Below are 22,260 nucleotides of genomic sequence, written 5' to 3'. Positions count from 1 at the left end.
CCCTTGGCTTCAACTTAATGTCTGTCTCAATGCTTTGCGATTTGAACATGATCGTAAATGTTTGGAAAATATCGTTGCCTTGTACTAATGGAATCTGACAAGTCTCTAGTGTTTGAAGGGTATCGAAAAGATGATTTGTACGTGGTAGATTTCTCAGCAGGGCCACAGCTTGCAGTATGTCTTCTAGCAAAGGCTTCAGAATGCTGGCTCTGGCATCGGAGGCTTGGACATGCTGGCATGAGGAACCTCCACACCCTTGCGAAGAAGAAGCATGTCATAGGCATCGAGGGCGTCAAGTTCAAGAAAGACCACTTATGCGGTGCCTGTGAAGCAGGGAAGATGACGAGGGCCAAACATCCCTCGAAGACAATCATGACTACTACTCAACCCTTCGAACTGCTTCACATGGATCTTTTCGGTCCCACTCATTACTCAACTCTAACTACTACTGCTTGCCTCTATGGCTTCGTTATTGTTGATGATTATTCTAGATATACTTGGGTGCACATAATCCTTTACAAGACTGAAGTGCAGGATGTCTTCAGACGCTTCGCCAATCGAGCTATGAACAATTTTGGCGCCAAGATAAAGCACATCAGAAGTGACAATGGCACTGAATTCAAGAACACTGGCCTTGATACATATCTTGATACCTTGGGCATCACACATGAATTCTCAGCCCCGTACACGCCACAGCAGAATGGCGTCGTCGAACGCAAGAACAGAACACTAATTGAGATGGCCAGAACGATGCTAGATGAATACAAGACCCCAAGAAAATTCTGGCCCGAAGCCATTGATACTGCATGCCATACAATCAATCGTGTTTATCTTCACAAGCTACTGAACAAGACATCTTATGAGCTCCTTACTGGCAAAAAGCCAAATGTCAGTTACTTCAGAGTATTTGGCGCAAGGTGCTGGATCAAGGACCCACATCACACCTCAAAATTTGCACCAAAAGCACATGAGGGTTTTATGCTTGGATATGGAAAGGATTCGCACTCCTACAGAGTCTTCAATCTCTTTCATTACAAAGTGGTTGAAACAGTGGATGTGCGGTTCGATGAGACCAACGGTCACAAAGAGAGCAGCTTGCCAAGTGTGCTAGATGAAGTTCCATCCAGTGAATCAATCAAGCTAATGGGAACTGGAGAAATTATACCTTCTGAAGCTCATCCTGAAGAAGAACTTATCATTTCAGCACCTGATCAACATGAAGACAATGCTCAGCCTGAAGACATTCCTTCCAACAACGACAATGAACAGCAAGAGCAAAGTCTTCGCCCTGTACATCCTCGCGTTGCCAATGAAGTGCAGATTGAAAGAATAATTGATAGCATCAATGCACCTGGTCCACTCACTCGTTCAAGGGCAACTCAGCTAGCAAATTTCTGTGGGCACTTCGCATTCGTCTCAATATCAGAACCCAAGAAAGTTGAAGAAGCCTTCATGGAACCTGAATGGATTCAAGCTATGCAAGAAGAGCTTCAACAGTTTGAGCTGAATAATGTATGGGAACTAGTTAAGCGTCCTGATCCACGGAAGCACAACATAATAGGCACCAAATGGATATACGCAACAAGCAAGATGAGCATGGTCAAGTTGTCAGAAACAAAGCTCGTCTCGTTGCTCAAGGATATACTCAAGTGGAAGGCATTGACTTCGATGAAACATTTGCTCCTGTGGCTAGGCTTGAAGCCATACGCATACTGCTGGCCTATGCAAATCATCATAACATACTTCTATATCAAATGGATGTGAAGAGTGCTTTCTCAATGGCAAGATTGAAGAAGAAGTGTATGTTGCACAACCGCCTGGCTTTGAAGATCCAAAACATCCTGACATGGTCAAGCTCAACAAGGCACTGTATGGCCTCAAACAAGCCCCTCGGGCCTGGTATGACACACTCAAATACTTCCTGAAGAGCAAAGGCTTCATACCTGGTTCCCTAGATCCCACTCTTTTCACGAAGACATATGATGGTGAACTGTTTGTGTGCCAAATATATGTGGATGACATTACTTCGGCTGCACCAATCAGAAGTATAGTGAAGAGTTTGGATATATGATGCAAGAGCAATATCAGATGTCTATGATGGGAGAGCTGAAGTTCTTCCTCGGTCTTCAAATACGACAACAATGCAATGGCATCTTCATATCTCAAGAAAGTATCTCAAAGATTGCCTGAAGAAGTTTGGTATGCAAGACTGCAAAGGCTTCACGACACCAATGCCAGCCAAACATCATCTGGGTCCCGACGACAATGGTAAAGAGTTCGATCAAAAGGTATACCGCTCCATGATTGGTTCTTTACTTTATCTATGTGCATCTAGGCCAGATATTATGCTTAGTGTTTGCATGTGTGCTCGATTACAGCGGCACCAAAGGAGTCGCATCACTTAGCTGTGAAGCGAATTCTTCGATATTTGGCTCACACCCCAACTCTAGGATTATGGTATCCAAAGGGCTCAGAGTTTGATTTGGTTGGATTCTCGGATGCTGATTATGCTGGTGACAAAGTTGATCGCAAGTCTACATCAGGCACATGTCACTTTCTGGGACGATCACTTGTATGTTGGTCTTCAAAGAAGCAGAACTGTGTATCTCTCTCCAGTGCTGAATCTGAATACATTGCTGCTGGATCTTGCTGCACTCATCTTATATGGATGAAGCAAACACTCAAAGATTATGGCATTCATCTGAAGCAAGTGCCACTTTACTGCGACAATGAAAGCGCCATCAAGATCGCCAACAACCCAGTTCAGCACTCGAAGACAAAGCACATTCAAATTTGTCATCACTTTCTCAGAGATCATGTTGCGAAGGAAGATATTGATATCATACACGTCAACACTGAAGAGCAATTGGCAGATATCTTCACCAAGCCCTTGGATGAGAAGAGGTTTTGCAAGTTACGGTGTGAGCTAAATATCCTGGAATCCTCAAATGTCCTGTGATCAGGCACACATCCTAACTTATGCATATTGATGACTTAGATGTGCAACACACGAAGTAGAAGTATATCTTCAATCAATGAAGACATACATTCTAAGTGTGAATACATTAATGTGGAATTTGACTTCGGAGCGCCACGATAATTGTGCGCCGTGTCTGGGTCTAATACTTCCTATACGGTGGGTAACGCCACCACCAAACGTTCTATTTTGAAGTGTTTCTCTCATGGCGTTACCTTGCAATGTCTTCACATTTGGTTTGGCTCACTCAAACATATTTTCATGATTATCTTCACTATGTTTGATTATATATATATATATGCTAGTGTTCTGTCCTCTACAGCATTCACTTATAGCTATGTCTTCGTGTTGAATCTTTTGAACTAAGTGAATGTGATCGGACCCCAACTTCTCTATGCTTCCTATCTCAAACTCTATCTCTCCAAGTCATATGCATTCTATTGAAACTGTCGAATGTCTTCACTGCGTCCTTGTCAGCAGAAGATACAGAGACAACCATTAAGTCCGTTTTCAATGCTCATTCCTCCACATAAAATCCGGAGAAGTAGGAACGACCACCCGACAATCCAGGCGTGCGTGGGACGTGGAACAAACCCCAAACTTCCGCAAACTGGCCACGCGTTCCTCAGATGCGAATCGCCAGGGGCACCTGTGTAATAGCACAGTGCCGCCCCTGTGCCTATAAATACACACTCACAGCGGTAACTATCTCTTCTTCCACCCTCGCACGAACCCTAGCGCCACCGCTAGCTCTCGACGACGCCGGCGACGAAGCGCTTCGCTGCCGCAACCTCTCCGACGCCGTCTTCACGCCGACCGCGGACATCGTCCTCTCCGCCGTCGCCGTAGGTCTCCTCCGTCGCCAAGTTAGGGCACGGACGAGTGAACTGCTCGGCCTCATCTCCCACTCCGTCTAGCAGTTCTCAGTGTGGTAAATAAAACTCCCTTTTTACAGCACCGTTGATCCTATTGATCTGTCACTTTCTACCACAGAGCAGTTTTCTGTTCACACAAGCTAGATCTCTCTCAAACTGCATCTCATAACATGCCTAGTATATTCACTTGTGCTTCACAAAGTAGTTAGATTCCTCACTTGTACTGATCTGTGGATTCGTACAAATCTGGAACCAACTTCTTATCTATGAGTGAATGTCTTCGCACGATGAGGTCAATGTCTTCTAAACTGATTTATCTTCAAAATCTTCTGAGAATGCATATGACCTCTTCCCCTTCCCTCGCACCTTAATGCTGTCACAGGTACATGTCCGTGGGAGAATCCTTTGGTTCTCATAGTCTGCATTCATTTGCAGAATTCTTACAGCATCACATAAATTCTCCTGAAGCCAGTTCCTGTTGGTCCAGCAAGAGAAAGCCTTTGAAGCCTTTGAACGTCTTGAAGCCTTTCAAGTTAAAGTTTATGGCTTCAGAGATAGCAGCAAGAAAGGGGGGCAGACAATGTCGTGGCGGAACATCCAAAGATCTGCCTGATGAACTCGCAGAAATGTATAAGATAGATCCTGAAGAGAATTATGGTCAGCGCAAGACCCGAATCCAATGGATTCGACGCTATTGGGCAGAACAATGGTTCAAATACCGCTTCACAACCCAAGAGTATGCTGAGAAAAGTGCAATCAAAAGACCGTGGGGAGACATCTTATACAAGAATCTTGTACCCAGGTCCAGAGATGAAGCTATTGCCCAAAGCTTCTATCCATGCATGGTTCGTGGGCCACAGTGTCGGTGTACTAGAGTAGGGGTACCCTAGTATCCCGAACTTGTGCACGGGCAGTCGCAGCATCCCGCGGCAAGGCTTGCCGGGTGGCCGCCAAGACCCTCCGCGGCTACTTTGAAGACCATTCAAGAACAAAGTACTCAAAACAAGGCCCCGGCAAGAGGAGCTTGCCGGGAAGGCCAACCAAGGCCCCGGCAAGAGAAGCTGGCCGGGAAGGAAACAAGACCCCGGCAAGAGGAGCTTGCCGGGAAGGCCACTCAAGGCATACCAAGAAAACTTACCGCGACGCGCGCGCGTCCCGGCAAGGCCCGGTGAGCGACAAGCTCCCGGACACGCCAAGACGACGACCGCGGCAAGGAGCTTGCCGCGGGAAACCCCCACTTCGTGCCCGCGCTCCAGCACACCTGCCAACGTGTCGCTCTAGGGCCCTCCGGAGCACACGTGGCAGGGGGCCGTGCAGCTAGGGGTGCGAGGTGGCAAGCAGGCGCTGACAAGATAACCACCGTGGCAAACGGTGGCGTCCCTAGCGGTCCCTTTCGGTACTGTCTAGGCGACACAGACGGGCAATTAATGCCCTTGTCCCCTGCCGCCAGGGTTAGGTATGATAACACTGTAGCAGGTAGCTGTACCTACCACAAGCACCTTTCCATTTTTGCCCTTTACCTCCGTTGCTATGTCGGTAACCCCTTGAGCATATAAAAGGAGGCCCGAGTGCAACGAGGGGGGGGTTAGCCACTTCGAACACTCACGCTCGGTCTTGCTAGCTGCTGTGTACTGTAGCACTCCGCGCTCCCGAGCTAGAAATCAATACAAACCACAAAGCAGGAGTAGGGTTTTACGCATCCGTGCGGCCCGAACCTGGGTAAATCGCTCGCGTGCTTCGCCTCGATCTGCTCTTTGCGCGACCTCCGCCCCCGCCGAACCGAAAGGGACCCGGTCCGCCGGTCCCATAGGTGCCCGTGGATCTAGCAGCCCCGGCATCTTTGGCGCGCCAGGTAGGGGGCGTCGAAGTTGTGTGAACTAGATCCGGCGTTCTTGCGAGCTAGATCTTCATCATCTTCATCAACATGCCGCCAAAGAAGAAAGTTTCGGAGGCAGCTGCTCCGTCCGCGCCGAGCCAGCCACCGCCGGAGCAAACGGTTGGTGAGGCAGGCGCCGACGGAAGGACACGCGTCGACGAGGGAACTCACGGTGCTGCCAGGTCCCAGGGCAAGGCTGCGCTGCCCATCAGCGGCGTAGCCGGCTCCCGCAACGACCGGGCGCACTCCAAGACCTCGGCGTCCGTGCATGCACCGCGCCCATCTCAGGAGGCGCGGGACCGGCAGCGTCATGGTACTCACGGTACCATGCGTTCGCTAGATCAAGATCGAGCTGGTGGGACTCGGAGCGCTCAGGACCACCATGCACGCCAACCTGCTGGCGCGAGCGAGACACGGTCGCCTGGACGAGATACTGCTCCTTCTAACGTAGTTAGAAGTCCGAGCATATCCCGCTCCTCGCACCGTTCGCCACCGCCACCCGCCACCGCAGCAGAAGCTCTGGCGCGAGCTCAGCTGCTCCTAGACTACCTCCCAGTGGCGGACAAGATCGACGACTGGAGGGCCACCATCCAGAGTCTCATCGGCTTCGCCAACGGCGACTCTCCACGGCAGCCGAGCGCGTCCCAGCCACGGCAAGCCAGCCAGGCACGAGCCAGAGACGACAAGACTGGTGGGGGTGCATCTACTGTGCACTCTCCACCCCGAAGGCCAAGGTCGCCGACTCGCCGGGTCCACCTCGACAGCGACTCCACCGCGTCGTCAGATCCGCGAATTCGTCGCGATCAGCGCCAAGTTCTTCAAGAACGACAACAAGAAAGACGCTCGTACTCGCATCGAGCGAAGAGAGAAGCGCGGCGTCAATAGGACCAGCGCGCTGGGCCCTCTGTTGACATGCATGCGCCAGGGGAACCAGGCGACTTGCCGTACGCGGTAGGTTGCCCTGCGTTCACTCGTGAGCTGCGGCAAGTCCAGTGGCCCAGTACGAAGAATTTCAAACCAGATGTACCAGAGAAGTACGACGGCAAGTCGCATCCGTCGGAGTTCCTCAGCATCTACACCATCGCGGTGCAGGCTGCTGGGGGGCGGGACGACAAGATCCTTGCCAACTACTTCCCGTGGTGCTCAAGCCCAACGTCAGGTCCTGGCTCATGCACTTGCCGGACAACTCCATATCCTCCTGGGCAGACCTATGCCATCAGTTTGTCGGCGCCTTTACAGGCGGCCACAAACCTCATGGCCAAGAGAGTGATCTTCATCTGCTCGTCCAGAAGGAAGGAGAGCCCCTGCGCAAGTACATTCAGAGATTCAGCTGTGTACAGCACAACATCCCAAATATCCACCCTGCCGCGGTAATCAGCGCGTTCCATCAGACGTGCCGTAACCGCAGGATGCGGGAGGAGATGGCGATGTGCAAGATCAGAGACGTCAGTGAGCTGTATGCCCTGGCCGACAAGTGTGCACGTGCTGAGGAAGGGAGGAAACTCCCCGGAGAGATACAGGAGCAGGAGGATCTGACAGCGAGGATGCTGCCCCGGCAAAGAAAAACCGGCGGCGGAACAGGAAGAAGAAAGGCAAAGATGTGCTAGTCGTTGAGCAGTCCGGCAACGAAGGTGGCGCCAAGAAAGCCAAAGTTGGTAGCTCCGGCAAGGAGATTGCCGCATGCACCAACTGCCAGGCTGTGGCGGTCGCCGACAAGCAGGACGGCACCGACAAGCAGTACTGCAAGATCCACCGCACCAAGGGCCATGACCTCCAGAGCTGCAAGAAGGTCGAGCAGCTTGTCCAGCAACAAAAGGCTGAGTACGAGCGACGAGACAAGGAGAGGGCCCAAGGAGGCGCTGGGGAATCTGGCAAGAAGCGCGCCGGCCGGGGAGGACGCCGCGGCAAGGCTAAGCAGCGGCAAGGAGACAGACCCCCCCCCCCCCCCCCCCCCCCCCCCCCCCCGCGGCCGCGACAAGGATGAAGACGACGACGACGACGAAGACATGCATGATGTTGAGACCAGTGAGCAGGAGTTCCAGAAGGCCACAGAGGTCTTGTGCGTTGACGGCGGTGCTTCTCTGCATACTTCGCACCGCCAACTCAAGCAGTGGGTGCGGGAAGTCAATGCAGCGGAGCCACCTGTCGAGTCACGCAAGCTTCTGAAATGGTCCAGCACGCCTATCATCTTTGACATTGAGGACCACCCTGATCGCACAACTGCGGTCGGGTGCTTGCCGATGTTGGTTTCACCAACTATCCGCAACCTCAAGGTCACTAAGATGTTAGTTGACAGCGGGGCCGGCTTGAACCTGGTCTCCTCCGCTATACTCCAGAAACTCCAGATCCCTGACAGCGAGCTCGAAGAGACCGGCACATTCCAAGGAATCAACCCGGGAAGGAGCAAGCCGAAGGGGAAGGTCACGTTGCCAGTAACATTTGGCAGCGAGCTGAACTTCAGGACTGAGAGGGTCACATTTGACGTTGTCGATATTCCATTGCCTTACAATGGGATACTTGGCCGTCCAGCACTCGCCAAGTTCATGGCAGCCTCTCATTACGCATATAACATGCCGAAGATGCCAGGCCCAATAAGCGTCATCTCTGTCCCCGGCGACAAGAAGGATGCTCTTATCTGTGCCGACAAGATCTACCAGGAAGCGACAGCCGCAACAGACCGCAAATCACTTGCCGTTGAAGCTCCCGGGGGGAAGAAGACCAAGTCCGGCAAGAGTTCTGATGCCCACTCCGGCAAGCGCACCTCTTCGGAGTGCTGCACTGCCGTCGAGGACGCACCATCGAGCTCCACCGGCAAGTGTAAGAAGACAATGGCAGCTCCGCCAGAGACGAAGAAGGTGTCCGCCAAGGAGGACGGCACTGGTGGTACCATCACCATCAGTGCCACTCTCGACCCTAAATAGGAAAGCGCGCTCATTGCTTTCCTGCGGGCGAATGTCGACGTGTTTGCGTGGCAACCGTCTGACATCCCCGGTGTTCCCAGGAAAGTAATTGAGCACCACCTTTCCATTTGTCCTCATGCGCGGCCCGTCAAGCAGAAGGTCAGGAAGCAAGCAGTGGAGCGCCAAGAATTCATTGCAGAAGAGATCAAGAAGTTGGAAGCAGCAGGCCTTGTCAGAGGAGTGCTCCATCCTACGTGGTTGGCCAATCCTGTAGTCGTGCGCAAGGCAAACGGGAAATGGAGACTTTGTATCGATTTTACCGATGTTAACAAAGCTTGTCCCAAAGACCCATTTCCTTTGCCGCGCATTGACCAGATTGTTGACTCCACAGCCGGATGTGATTTGCTTTCATTTCTTGACGCATACTCAGGATACCATCAGATCTTCATGGCAGAAGAGGATGAGGAGAAGACCGCATTTATTACTCCATGTGGCACGTACTGTTTCGTACGGATGCCTTTCGGATTAAAAAATGCTGGTTCAACATTTGCAAGAGTAGTCCATGTCGCTCTTGAGCCACAAATACACAGAAATGTGGAAGCATACATGGATGACATAGTGGTCAAGAGCAAGGACAAGGCAACTCTGATCCAAGATCTAGACGAGACCTTTGCAAATCTGCGCAAGATCAGCCTCAAGCTCAACCCAGAGAAGTGTGTGTTTGGAGTCCCCTCCGGCAAGCTTCTCGGGTTCTTCGTGTCTCAGCGGGGAATTGAAGCCAATCCCGACAAGATCAAGGCCATTGAGCAGATTGAAGCACCAAAGCGCGTCAAGGATGTACAAAGACTTGCCGGTTGCGTGGCTGCTCTCAGCAGGTTTATCTCTAGGTCTGCTGAGCGCGCCCTGCCGTTTTTCAAATTATTGAAAAAGGCAGGTCCAATGAAATGGACTCCGGAAGCGGAGGCTGCGCTGCAAGACTTGAAGAGATACCTGTCCTCCCCTCCAATACTTGTCGCACCTAAGCCACAAGAGAAGTTGCTGCTGTATATAGCGGCAACCAATCAAGTGGTTAGTGCTGCGTTAGTAGCAGAGAGGGAGGCAGATGACGAGCCAGCAACCACGGCAAGCGCATCCAGCGACAAGCAAGGGGCTTCCCCGGCAAGCTCTGGTCCCTGACAAAGATGGATCTGCGCAGATGCGCGAGGAGATACAGAAGAAGATGGCACAACGCCCAGTTTACTTTGTCAGTTCCCTTCTGCAGGGGGCTAGGTCAAGGTACTCTGGCGTGCAGAAATTGCTTTTCGGCCTCCTCATGGCCTCGAGAAAGCTGCGCCATTACTTCCAAGCACATGAGATCACAGTTGTCACTCGCTTTCCAGTGAAGAGGATACTACAGAATCCAGAAGCGACAGGCAGGATTGTTGAGTGGGCACTGGAACTGTCAAGCTTTGGCCTCAAGTTTGAGAGCACTTCAACTATTCAGAGCAGAGCATTGGCAGAATTCATAGTAGAATGGACGCCAACACCAGATGAAGAAATTCCAGAGACGAGCATCCCCGTCGATGAAACAAGCAAAGAGTGGCTGATGTACTTTGATGGTGCCTTTTTGCTGCAAGGCGCCGGTGCTGGCGTGCTGCTTGTCGCACCCGCCGGAGAGCACCTCAAGTACGTAGTCCAGATGCACTTTCCCAAGGAGCAAGCAACAAACAATACTGCAGAGTATGAAGGCTTGCTTGCCGGTCTCAGGATCGCGGCAGACCTTGGGATCAAAAAGCTCATTGTCAGGGGTGACTCATAGCTTGTCGTCCGCCAAGTAAACAAGAGCTATCAGAGTCCCTTGATGGAAGCTTACGTCGACGAAGTGAGAAAGCTAGAAGAGCACTTTGAAGGCCTACAGATGGAGCATGTTCCAAGAGCTTAGAACGCCATTGCCGATGGCCTGTCAAAGTGCGTCGCACTTAAGTTACCTGTGGAACCAGGGATCTTTGTGCTCAAGCTGACTCAGCCGTCCGTAACGCCATCAACTAGACAGAGCAAGAAGAGGAAGTTGGTTTCTGGTGACTATTTGCCGGCAGAGCTTCCCGAAGCCGCCGTCAAGAAGGTCCCCAAGATAAACGCCAAGAGCGCTGAGGAGCAGTCTGCTCCGGCAAGCCCTAGGGTTTGTTCCATTGAAGCAAAAGCTCCCGACAAGTTTTGCTCCGGCAAGCTTGCCGGGGAACGTCAAGCTCCGGCAGAGGCTCAGGTTCTCGCCGTAGAAGCGGATGTTCCCGCAGCAGCAGATTTGCCTTTAGTCCTTGTTGTCGAGCCACAAGCTCCAGCATGGGCACAGCAGATTGTCCGTTTCCTTCAGACAGGAGAACTTCCCGAAGAGCAAGAAGAAGCGGAAAGAGTAGCCCGGCAGTCAAGTATGTACCAGTTTGTCGACAAGACACTGTACAGAAGAAGACTCAACGGTGTGAAATTGAAGTGTATTCACCGGGAAGACGGACAAAAGCTGTTGGCAGAGATACATGGAGGCATATGTGGTCACCACATTGGCGCAAGAGCACTTGTCGGCAAAGCATTCCGGCAAGGTTTCTTTTGGCCGACAGCCCTCCAGGATGCAACTGCACAAGTAACCAAGTGTGAAGCGTGCCAGTTCCATTCCAAGCAGATACACCAACCAGCTCAAGCTCTCCAGACGATCCCTTTATCCTGGCCATTTTCGGTCTGGGGGCTCGACATCCTCGGCCCCTTTCCCCGAGCAGTCGGGGGCTTTGAGTACTTGTACGTTGCAATCGACAAGTTCACAAAGTGGCCGGAAGTGGAACCAGTGAGGAAGGTGACAGCACAGTCAGCAGTCAAGTTCTTCAGGTCGATTGTTTGCCGCTTCGGGATCCCTAACAGGATAATCACCGACAACGGTACGCAATTCACGAGCCGCACCTTCATGCAGTACGTCCAAGATCTTGGCGCCAAGGTCTGCTTCGCTTCTGTTGCTCACCCGAGAAGCAACGGTCAAGCGGAGAGGGCAAATGCTGAAGTGTTGCGCGGGCTCAAGACCAGAACTTTCGACAGGCTGCACAAGTGCGGAAGAAACTGGATCGAGGAGCTGCCGGTGGTTCTTTGGTCGATCAGGACGACGCCAAATCGAGCCACTGGCCAGACACCTTTCGCTCTAGTCTATGGAGCAGAGGCAGTTATCCCCACGGAACTCGTATACGGGTCACCTCGAGTGCTCGCTTATGATGAGCTCGAGCAAGAGCAGCTGCGACAAGATGACGCGCTGCTCCTTGAGGAAGACCGTCTTCAGGCTGCTGTGCGAGCTGCTCGCTACCAGCAAGCTTTGCGCCGCTACCATAGCCGCAAAGTTAACGCCAGAAGTCTCGAGGAAGGCGACCTTGTTCTTCGGCGTGTTCAGTCCGCCAAGAATTCCAACAAGTTGACGCCGAAGTGGGAAGGCCCTTACCGGGTGAAACGAGTCACTAGGCCTGGCGCTGTCCGCCTTGAGACCAAAGATGCCATTCCAGTGAGCAACTCCTGGAACATTGAGCACCTTCGTAAGTTTTACCCGTAAGGCGCGGTTTCCGGAACCTGTTCCGGCAACCACCTTTTGTACAAGTCTTGCCGCTGTTGCATGTAATCCTTTGCACAAAGCCGGGCGCAGACCCCGTGCATAAGTAAAGCTCATGTGCTCCGCACATTTTGTCAATTTCATGCTTTCTATTTTTTGCATGTGTTATCTGACACTTTGTGCAGCGCCTACTCCACGGTAAGCAATAACGAGCCATAAGGCTCCATATCTTTATTTTCTCTTCTTTCTTTTTTCTCAAGGAAAGAAAGGTTCCCTCGCCCACAAGTTTGCCGGGGGGAAAGGAGAAGATAGTGGTATGGACCAGGCGTCGTTCAAGGAAGTTTCGCCTTGCCGGGAAGCAAACAACAGAAAAGCTAAGTTGCCAAAGTTTGAGCAATCATATTTTTTAAATTTTAAGTTATCTCCCTTGAACGACCGCACTTTGTATGGGAAACCTGTGCGCGGAGGAACCAACTTGTAGCTAGTTGCGCCCTTACTTTGTTTCGAGTCCGCTCAACAACTTAAGTGAGCTGCAACTAGTTGCGACAAGGTTTCTTGTCGGTAGCGGCACCGCCAGCAGGCTGCTGACGTTTCGCACTCAGCGCTCGCGGCTAAGGTGCCCACACCGGCAAGTTCCCTAAAAGCGTAGGGTAAAAACATACAAAGGGAGGAATCAAGTAAAGGGAATAACATTGCAATCAATACCCAGAATAGAGTTATATTACAAAGATAGCTTGTCGCAGCTCTAATAAATTGTTTTCATAACATGACAAACAGCGACAAGAAAAGAAGAAATGGGCTCCAGTGCTCCAGTGCTCCACAGTCTCCCTGAAGGCGTTTTGGGTGGCGGCAACACTCTCTAGCAGCGCCTTGTCAGCCTTGATTTCCTCCTTCAAGGCCGCCTCCTGCTTCTTGGCGCCGTCCAGTGTCTTGGTCAAAGCGGACAACTTCAACACAAGATCTGCATTGTAGTTCTTGGCAGCGCTGAGCTCCTTGCCCTTCTCGGAGAGATCGGCCTCCAGCCGCGCCACCTTCGTCTCCAACTCCTCCTTGGCGGCCTTCGGTGGCGGCGGCGTCCTCTGCTTGTTTGAGGGCTCCGCCGAGTCTTTCCTCACGCGCGGCAAGCTCCTCCTCGTGGGCGTCAAGATTGACTTTCCGCTGCGCCAGCTCGCCCTCCTCCGCGGCTAGCTTCACAGCGGCAAGTCGCTGCCGCTCTTCGACTTCGGCCTTCTCGAGGAGGAAGGCCTTCTGCGCTTCAGCGAGCTGCTCCCGCTCCTCCGCCAGGGACCGGAGGGCTTCCCGGTGGAAACCCCCAGCTCTTCCGCGCGCTTCTCAATGTCTGCTCCCGCCTTCGCGACAAGCGCCTCGCGGGATTCCAGCTTGGCTTGCCGCGCGCGGTAGAGCGACATCAACTTCCGCAGCAGCCGCCTCCTCAGGCTCGTTGCTGCTGCTGCTTGGCGCGTCAACCACCGTCAACCCGGAGGCAAGCGCACCTCCCCGTCGAAGATCTCCCCCTCGACCGGCGCCCTGGAGCTTGACGCCCAGGGGAGGTTGATGAAGACGTCATCGCCGGCCTTCAAGTAGACGCCCGGCTGGGGCTCCTCGGTGCTTGGCGCTGCGGCTTCGGCGGACGGGTCGGCGGTCGGCGTAGCGCCTGGCGCTCCTGCGGCCTCTGGGCGTCAGTACGATCGCCAGATCCCCTCGCCAGTTGCTGCGGCGGCAGCCTTGGCGGGCCTCGGCGCCGGCGGGATCACCAGCGCCGGCTACGTCTTCGGCGGCGACCTCGGTCTCCATCTGCTCCGCAGCAGATGGGTCTGACAGCCGGCGAGGGGAGAAGAGTCAAGAAAAATCCAGCAAAAACCCAAAAAGATCAAGAGAAGAAGGACCCAAGGGAAGTTTTGCAGCAAAAGGATACCTGAGCCAGTTTCTGCAGTCAGGTTCTCCGCCGTCGGAGGGCCGCTGGCGCTATCCCTTGCCGGAGAATCCTCCCTTGCCGGAGACTTCTCCCTTACCGGAAAGCCCTCCCTCGCCGGAGGACTCTCCCTTGGCTCCTACACAAATTGGCAATCAAATATTAGCAAAGATAGAGTATCCACACGCACCTCACAAGCGGAAAGCAAACCATGTACTTACGCTGGGGGCTGCTCTGGAGAAAGGTTGCCGGATCTGGCAAGGTTGTCTCGGGCGCACCCCCTGTCGTCGCGGCGGGCTCGTCCTCGATGACAATCACCGGGACCTTGGCCCTCTTTGCTGCTCTCTGGGCCAGAGTCCTAAAGAGGAACAAGTTCAGAAAGAAAAGCAAATGAGATACAAGACAAACAAGCAAGGATTGAAGAACTGCAAGTACAGCAAGAGAAGCTTACTCTTCTTCTTCTTCCTCGTCGGAGCTGAGCGCGGAGAAGTCGAAGTCTAGCTCACGTCCGGCGCGAGGAGGTGGAGGAGTAGCTTCCCTTGGCCGCTTGGCGAGAGCAGTGGCTGCGGTCTGAGACGACCCCGCTCCGGCTGTCGCCGCGGCGTGAGAAGCGGCAGGAGTAGAAGCGGTGGTCCGGGAGGACCCTGCTCCAGTTGCCGCATCAGCGTGAGGCGCTCCCACAGCAACAGTGCTTGCCACGGTGGAGCGTGTCGCGCGGCGCGGCTGTGACTCGCTGCCGCTCCGCCTACGTCCCCGGCCTTGCGGAGACGCCTTCTTGGTGGAGATGGAGGCTCTGCTTGCGGCGAGCTGTCTGAAGATGAGGTGGAAGAGAGTTGATCTCCAGCGAGCCGCTCGTCGTCCTTGGCGGGCTCGCTTCGACCTCGGCGCCCGCGGCAAGCTCTTTTCGCCGGCAGGCTCCCCTCGCTCGGCACGGCTTGCCGCCTCTGCTCTGCCTCCTCCACGTGAATCCAAACTCGCCCGCGGCCTGCGGCTGCCGCCGCCTCTTCCAGCCTAGTGGCGATGAGTGCCATCTCCGCATCGGTGGTGTCGCGGGTGAGGCTGTCCTTCTCGTCGGAGCGGATCGGCACTTCTACCAAGTCATCGAAGAACTGCTGCACGACGTCGTCTGCAGGCTCCTGCCAAGTTGGCACAATTCCATGCGAGTCGCACTCCGGCATCATTGCACGGATGCGGTCGAGCGAGGAATTGTTGCACAGGAACGACGCCCCCCGGCAACCTGAAACTTCGGGATGTTGGGGGTCATACTTGAAGAGTTCCTGGAGCATCGCATTGAGCTCCAAAACTGTGAAGTTGAAGTTGAGGCCCGGCCGCAGCCTCATGATATCTGCCGCATTCTTGAACTCCCAAGTAGGTCTCCCCCGTTCCTGCAGGGGGGCGATGCGGCGGCGAAGAAAGTCTGCGCCAACAGCACCTACAGTTAGCCCGGCAAGCCTGAGGCGCAGGATTCGGGTGACAGCAATCTTCAGCCTGTCGTCTTCCAGGGCCACGTCACTCCAATCGCTGCCGTGTGCTACTGGGGTTTGGCGCCGGGTGGTGAATGGCTGCGGGTTCTCCTCGTCGATCCAGCACCAGTCTGCTCTCCACTCCTCCCACTTGCCGCGGAATTCTCCCTCCAGATAAGTTTCCTTCTTGCCAGCCCTTGAGATCCAGGCGATTCCGCCGGATAGTGGCTCTCCTCTCTCTACTCGGGGTATGAAGAAAGTGGCGAAAGAGGGCTACGTTGGGATGGACTCCGACAAAGTTTTCGCAGAGATGTGCGAAAACTGCCATGGTCAGAACGGCATTGGGGGTGAAGTCAAGGAGGTGGAATCCGTAGGTATTCATGATGTCGCAGAAGAATTCAGAGAAAGGCGGGCAGAGCCCGCAGTAGAAGAACAGAGCGAAAGAAAGGGTATCCATTTGGGGCCTTCTTCCAAGCGGCGGCGGGGAGTACCTTCGTGCGCGGATGCGCTCGCGTCTCCGTCGACCAGAAGAGGTAGTAGTTCTCCCTCAGCTCCTTCGCGCAAGCTTGGGGGGGAAGACTGCCCGCTCCTTCCGCAGCGCCGCAAGCCGCTGCGCCTCGGTCGACTTCACGACCTTCCCCTTGTCGGCTTTCGGAGCCATGGCGAAGTGGTGGAGGAGGTCGACGGCGTTGGTGGAGCTGGTGGCGATGGGGGGCGGAACGCCGCTCTCGTTCGGCTTTGGGGAGGCGAGGGAGCGGCGGAGATTTCTGAGATTGGAAACAACGGGCGAATGGGCGAACTGCCCCTATTTCCCCTGCTTATAAAGAGGGAGGGGGCGGACGTTCCGCATTTCCGAATAAAGAAACCACCCACGATCTCTCCCACGACGCCGCATTCAACGCGTGCCGTTCGGGGAGGGCGCGGTGGATACGGAGAGAGATACGGCGTAACCTAGGCCGCGCGTGCCCGTGCCCTGTTTTGGGCCTGGCCCAACAGCGTCGGCACCGTGTATGGCCCAGGCCTGGGGGCTCCTGTCGGTGTACTAGAGTAGGGGTACCCGAGTATCCTGAACTTGTGCACGGGCAGTCGCAGCATCCCGCGGCAAGGCTTGCCGGGTAACTGCCAAGGTCCTCCGTGGCTCCTTTAGAGCCATTCAAGAACAAAGTATCCAAGTCAAAGAGACAAGACCCCGGCAAGAGGAGCTTGCCGGGAAGGCCAACCAAGGCACATCAAGACCCCGGCAAGAGGATCTTGCCGGGAAGGCCAACCAAGGCATCTCAAGGAACTTGCCGCAACGCGTCGCACGTCCCGGCAAGGCCCGGTGAGCGACAAGCTCCCGGGCGTGACAAGACAACAACCGCGGCAAGGCGCTTGCCGCGCAAGGCACCACATGCCCGCGCTCCAGCACATCCACCAACGTGTCGCTCTGGGACCCTTCCAGGCGTACGTGGCGGGAGGCTGTGCAGCCAGCCGGCTGCGGTGGCAAGCGGCGCTGACAAGTTTGCCATCATGGCGAGCGGTGGCGTCCCTGACGGTCCCTTTTACACTGTTTAGGCGACGCAGACGGGCATTTAAGGCCCTTGTCCCCTGCCGTCAGGGTTAGGTATGATACACTGTAGCAGGTAGCTGTGCCTACCGCGGCACCTTTCCATTTTACCCTTTGCCCCGTTGCCACCTGTCCAGTGACCCCTTGAGCATATAAAAGGAGGCCCGTGCGCAACGTAGGGGGGTTAGCGATTCAGAGAACACTCACGCTCGGTTTCGTTAGCTGCTGAAGTGTACTGTAGCACTTCGCGCTCCCGAGCAAGAAATCAATACAAACCACAAAGCAGGAGTAGGGTTTTACGCATCCGTGCGGCCCGAACCTGGGTAAGTCGCTCGTGTGCTTCACCTCGATCCGCTCTTTGCGCGACCTCCGCCCCCGCCGAACCGAAAGGGACCCGGTCCGCCGGTCCCATAGGTTCTCGTGGATCAGTACCCCGGCAACTATCCTGTTTAGGCAGATTGCTGTTATGTTTGCATTGTTTGCATATGTTTGCTTCTTTAATGATTCCATTTGAGGATAGGAATATTAAATATGAAGAGGCATTTAGTATGCAATTTTGAATAATAATTTTAGTGATTTGCTACAGTAGAGTATGATAAGGTTTTTGCACTGGTTTATACTAACTTATCTCACGAGTCCTTGTTGAGTTTTGTGTGGATGAAGCTTTTGAGATTGAGGGAGACCATGATATGAGAGGAATTAAGGAGACACAAAAGCTCAAGCTTAGGTATGCCCAAGTCATCCCAAGATAATATTTCAAGAAGTCTCAAGCATCTAAGCTTGGGGATGCCCAGGTTGGCATCCCACCTTTCATCTTCAACAACTATCGGTAAGTTTCGGTTGATCCTAAGTTTTTGCTTCTTCACATGATGTTTGCTATTCTTAGAATGTCATTTTATTTTGCTTTGCTTGCTGTTTTTGAATAAAGTACAAAATATCTGAAATTATTAAATGTTAGAGAGTCTTCACATAGTGCATAATTATTCAACTACTCATTGATCTTCACTTATAATCTTTTCGCGAGTAGTTTGTCGGTTTCTCTAGTAGCTTCACTTATATCTTTTAGAGCATGGTGGTAGTTTTATTTTGAAGAAATAGATGAACTCTCATGCTTCACTTAGATTTATTTTGAGAGTCTTAAATAGCATGGTAATTTGCTTAAAATCCTAATATGCTAGGTATTTAAGATTACTAAAAACATTCATATAGAGTATTGAATACTAAGAGAATTTGATGCTTGATGATTGTTTTGAGATATGGAGGTAATAATATCAAAGTCGTGCTAGTTGAGTAGTTGTGAATTTGAGGAATACTTGTGTTGAAGTTTGCAAGTCCCGTAGCATGCACGTATGGTAAACGTTGTGTAACAAATTTGAAACATGAGGTGTTATTTGATTGTCCTCTTTATGAGTGGCGGTCGGGGACGAGCGATGGTATTTTCCTACCAATCTATCCCCCTAGGAGCATGCGCGTAGTGCCGAGGTTTTTGATGACTTGTAGATTTTTGCAATAAGTATGTGAGTTCTTTATGACTAATGTTGAGTCCATGTATTATACGCACTCTCACCCTTCCATCCTTGCTAGCCTCTTCGGTACCGTGCATTGCCCTTTCTCACATTGAGAGTTGGTGCAAACTTCGCCGGTGCATCCAAACCCCGTGATATGATACGCTCTGTCACACATAAACCTCCTTATATCTTCCTCAAAACAGCCACCATACCTACCTATTATGGCATTTCCATAGCCATTATGAGATATATTGCCATGCAACTTTCCATCATTCCATTCATCATGACACATTCATCATTGTCATATTGCTTAGCATGATCATGTAGTTGACATCGTATTTGTGGCAAAGCCACCATTCATAATACTTCCATACATATCACTCTTGGTTCATTGCATATCCCGGTACACCGCTGGAGGCATTCATATAGAGTCATAGTTTGTTCTTGTATCGAGTTGTAATCATTGAGTTGTAAATAAATAGAAGTGTGATGATCATCATTATTAGAGCATTGTCCCAAGTGAGGAATAAAAAAAGAAAGGCCATAAAAAAAGAGAAGGCCCCAAAAAAAGAAAGGCCATAAAAAAAGAAAAGGCCCAAAAAAATGAGAGAAAAAGAGAGAAGGGACAATGTTATTATCCTTTTACCACACTTGTGCTTCAAAGTAGCACCATGATCTTCATAGTAGAGAGTCTCTCATGTTATCAGTTTCATATACTAGTGGGAATTTTCATTATAGAACTTGGCTTGTATATTCCAACAATGGGCCTCCTCAAGTGCCCTAGGTCTTCGTGAGCAAGCAAGTTGGATGCACACCCACTAGTTTCTTTTGTTGAGCTTTCATACATTTATAGCTCTAGTGCATCCGTTGCATGGCAATCCCTACTCCTTGCATTAACATCAATCGATGGGCATCTCCATAGCTCATTGATTAGCCTCGTTGATGTTAGACTTTCCTCCTTTTTTGTCTTCTCCACATAACCCCCCTCATTATATTCTATTCCACCCATAGTGCTATATCCATGGCTCACGCTCATGTATTGTGTGAAAGTTTATAGGTTTGAGATTACTAAAGTATGAAACAATTGCTTGGCTTGTCATCGGGGTTGTGCATGATGAGACCATTCTTGTGTGATGAAAATGGAGCATGACTAAACTATATGATTCTGTAGGGATGAACTTTCTTTGGCCATGTTATTTTGAGAAGACATAATTTCTTAGTTAGTATGCTTGAAGTATTATCATTTTTATGTCAGTATGAACTTTTGTCTTGAATCTTTCGGATCTGAATATTCATACCACAATTAAGAAGAATTACATTGAAATTATGCCAACTAGCATTCCACTTCAAAAATTCTTTCTTTTATCATTTACCTACTCGAGGACGAGCAGGAATTAAGCTTGGGGATGCTGATACGTCTCCAACGTATCTATAATTTTTGATTGCTCCATGCTATATTATCTACTATTTTGAATGTTTATGGGCTTTATTATACACTTTTATATCATTTTTGGGACTAACCTATTAACCCAGAGCCCAGTGCCAGTTTTTGTTTTTTCCCTATTTTAGGGTTTCGAAAAAAGGAAAATCAAACGGAGTCCAATTGACCTGAAACTTCACGGAACTCATTTTTGGAAGGAAAGAAGGCCCAGAAGACTTTGGAGTGCACGTCGCGGGATTGCGAGGAGGCCACGAGGCAGGGGGGCGCGCCCACCCCTATGGCGCGCCCTCCACCCTCGTGGGCCCCTCGTGGCCCCCTGACGTACTTCTTCCACCTATATATCTCATATACCCTAAAAACTTCCAGTGAGCACAATAGATTCGGGAGTTCCGCCGCCAGAAGCCTCCGTAGCCACCGAAACCAAATCTAGGACCCGTTCTGACCCTGCCGGGGCTTTCTCCGGGTGGCCCTTCCATCATCCCTCCGGGTGCCTTCTCCTCCATGACGAGAGGGAGTAGTTCTCCCTCGGGGCTGAGGGTGTGTACCAGTAGCTCTGTGTTTGATCTCTCTCTCTCTCGTGTTCTTGAGGTGATACGATCTTGATGTATCGCAAGCTTTGCTATTATATTTGGATCCTATGATGTTTCTTCCCCCTCTACTCTCTTGTAATGGATTGAGTTTCCCCTTTGAAGTTATATTATTGGATTGAGTCTTTAAAGATTTGAGAACACTTGATGTATGTGTTGTCATGCGTATCTGTGGTGACAATGGGATACCACGTGATTCACTTGATGTATGTTTTGGTGATCAACTTGCGGGTTCCGCCCATGAACCTATGCATAGGGGTCGGCACACGTTTTTGTCGTGATTCTCCGATAGAACTTTGGGGCACTCTTTGAGGTCCTATGTGTTGGTTGAATAGATGAATCTGAGATTGTGTGACGCATATCGTATAATCATACCCACGGATACTTGAGGTGACATTGGAGTATCTAGGTGACATTAGGGTTTTGGTTGATTTGTGTCTTAAGGTGTTATTCTAGTAAGAACTCTTGGGTTGTTTGTCACACTTATAGGAATAGCCCAACGGATTGATTGGAAAGAATAACTTTGAGGTGGTTTCGTACCCTACCATAATCTCTTCGTTCGTTCTCCTCTTTTAGTGACTTTGGAGTGACTCTTTGTTGCATGTTGAGGGATAGTTATGTGATCCAATTATGTTAGTATTGTTGAGGGAACTTACACTAGCGAAAGTATGAACCCTAGGCCTTATTTCCACGCATTGCAATACCGTTTATGCTCACTTTTATCATCCGTTACCTTGCTGTTTTTATAATTTCAGATTACAAATACCTTTATCTACCATCCATATTGCACTTGTATCACCATCTCTTCGCCGAACTAGTGCACCTATACAATTTACCATTGTATTGCGTGTGTTGGGGACACAAGAGACTCTTTGTTATTTGGTTGCAGGGTTGCTTGAGAGAGACCATCTTCATCCTACGCCTCCTACGGATTGATAAACCTCAGGTCATCCACTTGAGGGAAATTTGCTATTGTCCTACAAACCTCTGCACTTGGAGGCCCAACAACGTCTACAAGAAGAAGGTTGTGTAGTAGACATCAAGGACACTAGATGGGTTCTCACACACTCCTCTTATCTCACTTTTGGTGGCAAATAGGACTAAGTTCTTCTTTCCGCTCATCGTGGAGGTGTTTGATTTGGGCTTGTGGCACTCACTCTCATTTTTGTGGCTCGCTCTCTCACTATGATCTCCACGATGGGTGGCTTGCTTGTCGGTGATCACTTGACTTGGCGACATTGGACGGAGGACGTACTCCTTGCCCTTCATCTTGAAGATGTAGTGGTTCGTTCGGCCGTTGTGGATGACTCCTCTATCGAATTGCCATGGGCGTCCAAGGAGAAGATGGCAAACGGTCATTGGAAACGTCGCACTCCAAGGTGTCTTCGTAGGCGCCAATTTTGAAGGAGACTTGTACTCGGTGCTCGACTTGGATGGTGCCGGAGTCGCTAAGCCATTGCACTTTGTATGGATGTGGATGCTTCGTCTTGGGCAATTGGAGCTTGGAGCAAAGTTCTTCACTTGCGAGATTATGACAACTCCCTCCATCGATGATGACCTTGACGGATCGTCCATTGATGCCGGCCTTGGTGTGGAATATGTGGCATCTTTGGTCTTCTTCT

Source organism: Triticum urartu, chromosome 4 (genome assembly GCF_003073215.2).
Source record: "Triticum urartu cultivar G1812 chromosome 4, Tu2.1, whole genome shotgun sequence".
In the NCBI taxonomy this organism is placed as follows: Eukaryota; Viridiplantae; Streptophyta; class Magnoliopsida; order Poales; family Poaceae; genus Triticum; species Triticum urartu.
The sequence above is the reverse complement of the archived record's forward strand: the minus strand, read 5'-3'. Positions refer to the sequence as shown.